Below are 9,700 nucleotides of genomic sequence, written 5' to 3'. Positions count from 1 at the left end.
CCTCTTAAGAGGCGTGTGCAGCTGCTGCAGCCTTTGTTTCAGTCAACTACTGGGGACCACGCAGCCTTACATCCTCACCCCGTCCTACTCCCTCTCATTGCAGGGTGATTCTTTATTTCTCTCTCTAGTTGTAGGACTTGTTCCTCTAGATCTCAGGTGACTTTCCTTGCTGTTTACTCCATGTATCCATCACAACTTTGATGTGGTCTGAAGAGCTAATGAACAAAGCTTGTATCCTTTATGACATGTTGACTTCTATTTCTTTATATTCACTTTAAACTGAAACAAACACTAGACATAAGAGACCTACACATTTCTAATTAAATACAAAGATGCTGTAGGTATTGTTCACTGTCTCTCATTTTCCATCTTCCTATAGTGCATATTAATTGGTTAATAAAATATTTCCTACTGAACCAAACTCCTATAGTAGAGAATAGCCGAATGAATACATTTAAAAAAAATTGTCTTAGATCAGGATGCGCACCAAAATATTATAGACTGGGTGACTTAAAATTTCTGGAGACTGGAAAGTCTGAGATCAGGATGCCAGCGTAGTGGGGTGCTGGTGAGAGTATTCCTGGTTTGTTGACTGTGGCGGTGTTCATGCTATGTCCTTAACAGAGTGGAGGTGCAGTGGTGTAGTGAGGGGTGGGGCTGAGGTGTAGCATGGGAAGGTGGTGGGGGGAGATTGGGAGAATCTAAGCTGTTTCTCCTGGATGATGTTTGCTTGCTATTGCTTAATGTTTTATTAGGATAACTATCTTCTTTCCTTCTTCTTGTTGGATGAGAATAAATCATAGTGGAACAATTGAGCACATAAAGTCTGAAATCAGATAGGGCTGCATGGAGAACAGGCTCTACCTCCTTCCCCTGTGATACTAGGCAAGTCCTTTAACCTTTCTGACATTTCCTCATTTGTAAAAAGGGATTGATAATAATGCTTTTTTAATAAAATTCTTATGGCAATTACATTGCTAAATCATAAAATCTACAGTATAGAAACTGGCCTGTAGGAAATGTTCAATAATTCTGGTTATTACAATATATTATAACAAAATTTATTATAATTTGAGAAAACCACCCATTTAGAGACCTCGAAAGGTAATAGACCAGATTCTAATGTTTAAATTCCTTTGCATGAAGGATACGCTGAGTAAGGTTTGTCACATACGCACACAAAATTTTTCATTCAAAATACTTAATACTGCTTTAAAAAGATGCACACACAAGATTTTGCTTTCTCTAGTCTTTCTTGACAGATTTTTCTCTAAGAAAATAGCTGATCATGGAAACCAATTAATCTCTCTCCTGAGGCAAAACAATCATTTGCAAAATAATGCACTCAAGTGTGGACCCCAAATTCTTTAGAACAACTAGAGAGGAGAAGACTGCTTTTTCTTTGATTTTTATGGCTGATGAAAGCAGTTATTTGGGAAGCACATGCCTCTGTGTGTGTGTGTGTGTGTGTGTGCGTGCGTGCGTGCGTGCGTGTGTGTGTGTGTAGTGGAAGGTAACATAATCCAGTCATTTCTACACACCTCCCTGAAGCTTTCATGAAAGATTTTGAGTGCAATATGTGTGGTATGAGAATTTGTCTAGAAGCACATATTACTTGCTACATATTTGTGTCTTCTTCCATGTCTGTGGACCCTTTTTTTCTCTTGCCTTTCACAGTGCCTAGGACAGTATATAGCACATAATAAGCAGAAAACATGAATTACTGCCCAGAAACAATTTGCAGTCCTATAGTGGTTTAGAGCATAGATTTTGAAGTCACAAAGGAGCCGATTCCTAACTGCACCATTTACTGGCTCAATAATTGGATAAATTATTTAACTTCTCAGAGTCTCAGCTGCTTTACTTGTAAAACTTAATTAACATAAACCATAGGTTGGTTTGAAACTTGAGGCCATATGAGAAAGTATGTAACAAAGTTCTTGACATTCAACAAGCAGGCAATGAATGATAGCTATAGGAACCAAGGAAATCTTTTGTAAATTAAAGGAAGAGTCATTTACTAATCATTCATCTTAGGACTTATTTATTCAATGTACATTTTAAAATGTCTACTATGCGCAAACGTGGTAGACATCAAGAATACAGAGATAAGACACAGTCTCGATCCTCAATGGACTTCCAGTGGAAGTATAGAATATAGCAAAATAAAACAATTAAAAGCTGTAACATTTAAGTAGTATGGCTGAAGTCTGTATAATGCACAATATAAGGTCCATAGGTAGGCTTTCAGGGTACAGTAAAACGTCACTGAAATGACTATTTTTTTCTAACATTTCATTAAGAAAATTTTCATAGAGAAAAAACTTTAAAAGATTCTACAAGAAGAATCTATATACTGGCTACTTGTAGTCCTCAATTAATATGTTGCTATGTTTGCTTTGTAACATATTTAAACATCTATCCATCCCTTTTTTATCCACTGATTTTATATTTAATGCTTTTCAAAGTTGCAGATGGTACATTTTACCTCTCAGAATACATGTAATTAACAAAAATTCTATATTCGTTTATGTTTTGTTTTCAGAAGTAAAATTTGCATGTTGAAATCCATTCACCTTAACTATAATGCTTGAAGACTTTTGACAAAAATGGTCAGTCATTCGGGAACAGCTGGACCTGAGACTGTATTTGCAAGTTGTGAAAGAAGGCGGTAAATTCCAAACTAAAAGGAATGTAAGGAACTACTAGAAATGTTATTAGTCTCAGGAAGCCTTTTGCTACCTGAAAGCCTAAGTCCTGCTCTGTTACAGGAAGGTTTACCTTAAGGGAAAGAAGAGATGTGTCAACCATGGAAAACAAATTTAATTATTAGATTCTAAATCAATATTTGCATTACGTGATTCATCACCAAGACTAGAACTTGCTGGCAATGCATCAATTTCACAAAGATAACACTCTTCTTAACTGGAAATACATCATTAAATTTCACTATGACTCTTGCTTCCTTCTGGATTACTTTTTATCCTTTGTCTCAAGTGGAGCCCTTGTAAAAGAGAAAATCATGAGGTTTCTGAATAGCCCATCTGCTCCCTAGTTTTTTTTTTTTTTCCCTAGACAACCTGGTTGCTTTCAAACTGATACTGAAACAAGACAGGCATCCAAGTATACCTAATAGCCCCAAGCCTCAACATTGTTAACATAAGTCAAAAGGTTCTAAGTCACAGCAAGAAATTTATTCATCTGTTAAATAAACAAAACAAAACAAAAAAACAGAAAATGTGTCTGCAACTCATATCAAGGCTAGAAATTTCAGAGCACTTTTTGAAATTATTATTCAAAATCAACACAGGCAATAGCAATCAGTCAGGTGTTTAAGGCAGTGGACAATTTGAGGACCCCTTAGTGTTGTTTGAATCCAGAGAATGCCACAGAAATGAAAGGCATCTTACAATCATGTACTAGTTAGTTCATTAAAAGAGTTGCTTCCCTAAGCATGTAACTTGCTATCATGGTGGTTATAGAACATGGAAGGAAAACTCTTGTACTTCTTCTAGAACTGTTCATTTTCCTAATAAATTCCCAGCAGGAAATATTTCCATTGCCTTGTATAGCTATCAGGAAAATTTGTTTGTGAATTATGAGTTTGTGCTTATCTTTACTCATTGTACCTTCTCCTTTCTATATAGGAGTCACCTTTGAAATCTAATCTTCAATGATTTTGTTAGACACAGAAACACATCAGTTGTTCGACAGGATATTTAGAAGTTGTTTTCTATTAAAAACATGATAAAGAGGCATTTTCAGATTATTTCAACTGTGCTATTTAGTCTAGAAATTTATATAAATGAAAAACATTCCTTGAGGTCCTTACGAATGAAGCACAATCACCATTTCTGCAAGGAATTTTGAGGTGACTCTAGCCAGCAGTGTGCTTATTCTCACATTTTCTTCACCTTTCCTCTACACAGTCATAATAGGTTTTAAAGCTCAGGACACAAATGTCTGTCCTCTCTGTTTTATGAATTCAAAATTTGCCAATTTTAATTAGCTAAGTTTTATTATTCGCAAGTACAGACTTCCTAGGATTGAAGACTCCTCAGCCATATGGCCATTCTCTCCACAGAAGCCACAGAACAAAGTTGACAAGTGAAATGTATTTATTTTAATATAAGATTTCTATTTGTGACAGATTTTTGCCTGCAGCTTGTCCTGTAGGGTGCTGGGAGTAGGTTGATAGATATCCTTTCACCTTTGAATCAAAATCTTTTCGTCAAATAGAAAGAACCCTTAAAAAAAAAGGGAGAAATCTTTTAGGTAATAAATTTGATTTTATGAATCACCCTGTCTTCAGTGGAGATAGTGTGCTTATAACATATTGTGATTGCTGAATGGAAGAACTGCTTTTGTGCTATATAGATATAACTTCATTCTCTGCAATCCAGCTACTTCTCTTCACTTTTCATATAAATTAACAACTTTAGTACCTGATACTGATGAGATGCCATTTACTATGGTTGAAACCAACAATAGAATTGCTTCATCTACTATCTATCTTGTTCCTCAACTTAAATTTCTTTCCATTCTACAAGAAAATGACTGGGTAATGCACAAGTATCACATCACATGAGTAGATTTCATCTTTTTCTGTTCTACAACATAATCACACATAGTGAATCGAGTTAAAATTGCAGAAAGACTGATAGTTGGTAGGTGATAGGAGAGATATAGGTCATCTTAGAGGTGATATTCCAAGTCATTAAAAGCATTAGCATATGTTGCTAGAGGAATAGCATTATGCAATCATGATAATCAATTTTCCTTTTCTGAAGGTCTCACAGAAATTCACCAAACTTGTGAAACTAAATGAAGTGTATCTGGATCTACAACATCAAGATAAAGAATCGCTGACTTCAACCACTTCGAAAAAAAGTTGAAGATGATCACAAATCCACTGGAAATTTAGGATAGTTTGTATATTTGTCCCTGGTTCCGATGTGTTTTGTTTGATAAACTTAGTGTGCAGTTTCTTCCCACAGAAGTCGAGGATAGGACACGTGGTGTTTCTACTGAACAAGGTTTCAGGGTGCCTCTATTAAACTAACAAAGGTTTGTTCTTGCACAGTACATACTGTGAGTGATTGTGCAGCCTTCTTTATGATGTATACAGACAACTTAAGGCCAAAATTGTGGATCACCTTTTTCATTGTATAGGACTTCGTGAATGTTTTTCCTGGCTAACTTAACATACTTAACTCTCTTCTACTTTATTACTTTTATTTTCCCTTTGCCTCATTTTCTCAATTATTTTCAATTTGTTATAGCTCACTGTATTACATACATCTTTGTGAACTGCTAAGCTGCTTTGTAACATTTTTTGGATTAGACTTGGTTGGGGATATTGATTGACTATTTGAAAGTAGTCTGGCTGATCAATAAACTATCTCTGTGGTGAATTCAAATTACTGACAAGCACACATGATGGTAATAACACTAAGAAAAGAAAAATTAATCAGGCCCACTGCTGTCCAAAATGACATCTTTGTTCATTGCAAGTATGTAAGATAAAAATAAAAACTTTGACCATATTTCATGTACTGTAGTTAGATTCATCCCTCCACCTCCCTGACAAATTCATTGCTGTTGTATTAAAACCATAATTACTCAAACCCATCAATTAACTGTCATTGTTCATCATTTGACTTTTAGGGAAAATAGCAGATAAGAAGAAAGAAAGCTAATTTCCATGATTTGTTTCTGAAAACTTAGCTTCTACCACTTTATGGTCTTATGTGTGTCATATTCAGCCCATTGTTCATGCTGTCTATGGGCTCTGCACCTGCTATTTTCTCTGCTTAAAATACACTATTCTCTACTCAACAGATTGGCAAACTACTGATCTTTTATGACTTAGCTCAAGTGTCCTGTCTCAGGAAACCTTTATGAACCATGTCCAGGCTGGGTTGGATGCCTACCTAAGTATTGCCATATGACCCTGTGCCCACCTCTACTGGCACACAGTGTATGTAATCTGTTTATTTCTGTCTCCCTACTACATTCTGAGTAACTTGAGGATATAAATAAAAAAATAAAAAACAACAAAAAAAATGTGTGTCTTAGTTATTCATTGTTTTGCCCAGAGCACCTTCCATAGTATCTCCTTCTAATAGGTATTCAATTGAATGAATTAATGAAAAAAAATTCTGTATACTATATTTAGCAGTCCAAATGACTAGAGGTTCAGATGATCTAAGCACATTTGGAAAACAGTTGTCTCTAACTATTTTATGATTTGGCTTATTTCGAAATGGAAACAGCCAGAATTTCACCTCTACATATATCTGTTTATATGACCCACTTAGGATTGGGTAGCTGGAAAATCCTGTGATAGCCCCTAGTTGTTAGATAAACTTACAAGGGCATTCTTCTGTGGGTAACAGCTGCCTCACAGAGCACCTGCCTTTGTCCTAACTTCACTAAGCCCCAAATCACTGGGTAACTTTCTCTCCAATGTCTGCCTACATTGAAAAATTATCAGTAATTGTTTCAACCCTGTGGAGGCAGTTAAACTCTTCAGTTGGTAAAGACAACACAATTATGGGGAGAACTGCTGGATCCTTCAGATAAAATCAGTAACGCAGAGAGACTAAGGCATTGGGTGCTTCGATTTTGCACTATACTCCAGATGAATTTCTTGTTATTCTCAACGCAGTGTTATCAGATTCATTTCTGAAATGCAGATGAGCGACTTGATGTTCCGAGTCCTTAAGTATCACCAATTTTTAATGGAAATTTAAAGTTCTAAATCTCTTATGCAAAATGAACTAAAAGAGGTCTTCATTATTTTAAAGCTAGCTCAAATAGGCCAGGTGTCAGAGTTCATCTCCTTGGTAAATTTCAGAAAACACTTATTGTTTACCATGGTCACATAATTACACTGCTAGAAAATTTTCTTTTTCCTAAACATGTGGCAGAGAAAATAACTGCACAGGAGGGGGTTAATGAAATTGTCTGCCAGTAGAGTAAATAATTGAGGAACAGAGAGCTGGGTAGTAGGTTGATTAGAGACTTAGTGTCTTAAATTATATCCTGTTAGAGGTAGGGAATCCACACCTTGTGTTTAAGTGGAAACAAATGACTTGAATTTGAGCAACACTGCACACCTTATACTGTGATGACTATGAGATAGTTCGTATTGCTTTTCTTTTAAATTATGTGATTAAAGGTGTAAGCTGTAGCAAGACTAAAACATGTTCTTTCTAACGCTGTCATAATCTATCCACTGTGATATAAGTGACAATATTTTAGAGACATTTACAAAAGCATCGTGGTATATAATCTGAAGACCGTATTTTTCAATTATGTATTCTGTTCCTTTAAAAACCAGAGAGAAAAAAATATATATATGCGATTCAAATTAATTGAATGTAAAATTTCAAATCACATTATTTAGGAGTTAGGAAGTACTTAATGCATTTTAGAGATTAAATGAACTTTAGAAGATCTCTAGTATGCTCTTGATTCCTCCCATTTTATGGATGAGAAATTAGAAAATAAGAAAAGGTAAGTACCTTTCACCAAGTCACACAGCTCACTGGTCCCACGCTGACAGCCACATAATATTTTCATTTTTGCTTTTTTCATATAAATATTTTCATCTTTGCTTTTTTCATATAAAATTTGAAGTAACCATCCTTCTAGTCCTCCATTAATGAGGAGGCCTAAAATACGAGGTGGAATTAGTGAAAACATGTAATGTCAAAATACAGTTGACCTTTGAACAACTCAGGGGTTAAGGGTGCCAAACTCCACACAGTCTAAAATCCGCATAAAACTTTTGACTCCCCCTAAACTTGATTAATAGCTTACTGTTGACTGGAAGCCTTACAGATAACATAAACAGTTAGTTAACACATATTTTGTATATGTGCGATATACTATATTCTTAAAGTAAGATAAAGGAAAATGTTAAGAAAATCATAAGGAATTGAAAATACATTTACAGTAGTTTTTGAAAAAATTCTGCCTGTAAGTAGACCCATGCAGTTCAAACTTGTGTTGTTCAAGGATCATCTATATTCATTTGGTTTATAATATCAGCTCATTCCTGAAGTATTAAAATGGAAAATGTAAAGGTCCTTGGAATGTTTTTGGAGAGAGGCAAAAGTTGAGAGATGCTTTTATAGCTGTCCTTTAATCTCCAAAGTCATTTGAACATGAGGAACAGTAATCAGTCCTTATATTTTATTGGGGGATTCAGTGTTTTCAAGGAACCTAACTCCAACATTAGTATGGAAAATTAAGATATGATATAAAATATTTGCTGATAGTGAGTTATTAAATATTAAAATGAGTTAATAAAAGAAGATATGTAATTTGAGGGGCTATCAAATTTGAAGACAATTTTTGCCTATTTAGGAAAAGTCTACATATTTCACTGAAATAGCGTTTTTTCATGGATCAACATAGAGAGAAACAATGGCAAAAATGGTTTGGACTAAATATTTGGCAAATAAATAAAATTTCAGTGCTTTTATAAAAAAATCTCATTCTGTGACTTTAGGAGGTCAATTAAAGAGATTTAAGTGAGAGAGCATGACATAGCAAGGCAAATATGGGCTTTTGAGGGAGGCATACCTATGTTTTATATCTGGCTTGGATAAATAATAGTTCTACAATTGTGGGAAAGTTATTTAACCATTCTTGAATGTAATGTCTCACCTGTAAAATGGAGGTAATAATTTTATGCCCACAATACATTGTTGTCTCCAGGATAAACACTAATGCATGTAAAGTACTTGGTACACAGTAAACGATCAATAAATTGTGACTCTCATTACTTGAGAGGTAATAGGAGCTATGGTCAGAAAAGCAACTTGAGTATGAAACTGTGCATGCCAGTAGTTCTAAGAAAATATAACATTAGGGGATTCTGTTTGAGGGGCGTGGGGTGGTGGTGGCGTAGGGTAAGACTAACAGAGAAGAGAAGTGACTAGTTAAGCTAAATAGATAGTAAACAGTTCATTCATTCAACAAATATTTATTGAGTTCTTGCTCAAACAGTGGCATATACTTTTCTAATTCTGGGAAATCAGCAGTGAACAAGACATACTATGGTCAAATTAGCAAAGAGGAGACTGCCAAGGCATTTTTCTTGATCTTTTTATTTCAACATTGGTACACAGTATAATCAGTATTTAGTTAGTCTTATTAAGAGATATATATTTAGAGGAGAACATTTTTCAAAGTAGGAGCTTGTGTTCTTATGTTTGAAAGTAGCTATACCTGAAATCACCAAATTCTCTGGTTATTTTTTCATAAAATGTTACCTCTACCAATTCTGATAAGTAACCTGAATTTTAGGTAGAAAATTCATATAGATAATCAGAAAATGGGAACTAAAGTGGGTCATGCATGCATGGATATATTCAACAAATTATTTTAAGTGCCTTCTAAGGTCCAGACCCTGGATTTATAGTGATGAACAAAGAGAAATAATTGGTAATTTACAGTGTAATATGAGAAATAGATATTAACACATTAATACATATGTTCAAATATAACTGCAATTTTTATGAAATTATATGAAGAAAATCAAAGTCTGTTACAAAGAATAATAAATGGAAGCTGATTTATAGTGCAGTGGTAAGCAAAGTCCTTTCTGAAGAAGTGCTATTTAAATTGAAAATTGAAGGATGAATAGGAGGTAGCTACTATGGAGGGAGGAAGAAAGAGACAGAGA

This window comes from Pteropus vampyrus, unplaced genomic scaffold, assembly GCF_000151845.1.
Source record: "Pteropus vampyrus isolate Shadow unplaced genomic scaffold, Pvam_2.0 Scaffold284, whole genome shotgun sequence".
Taxonomy (NCBI): domain Eukaryota; kingdom Metazoa; phylum Chordata; class Mammalia; order Chiroptera; family Pteropodidae; genus Pteropus; species Pteropus vampyrus.
The sequence above is the reverse complement of the archived record's forward strand: the minus strand, read 5'-3'. Positions refer to the sequence as shown.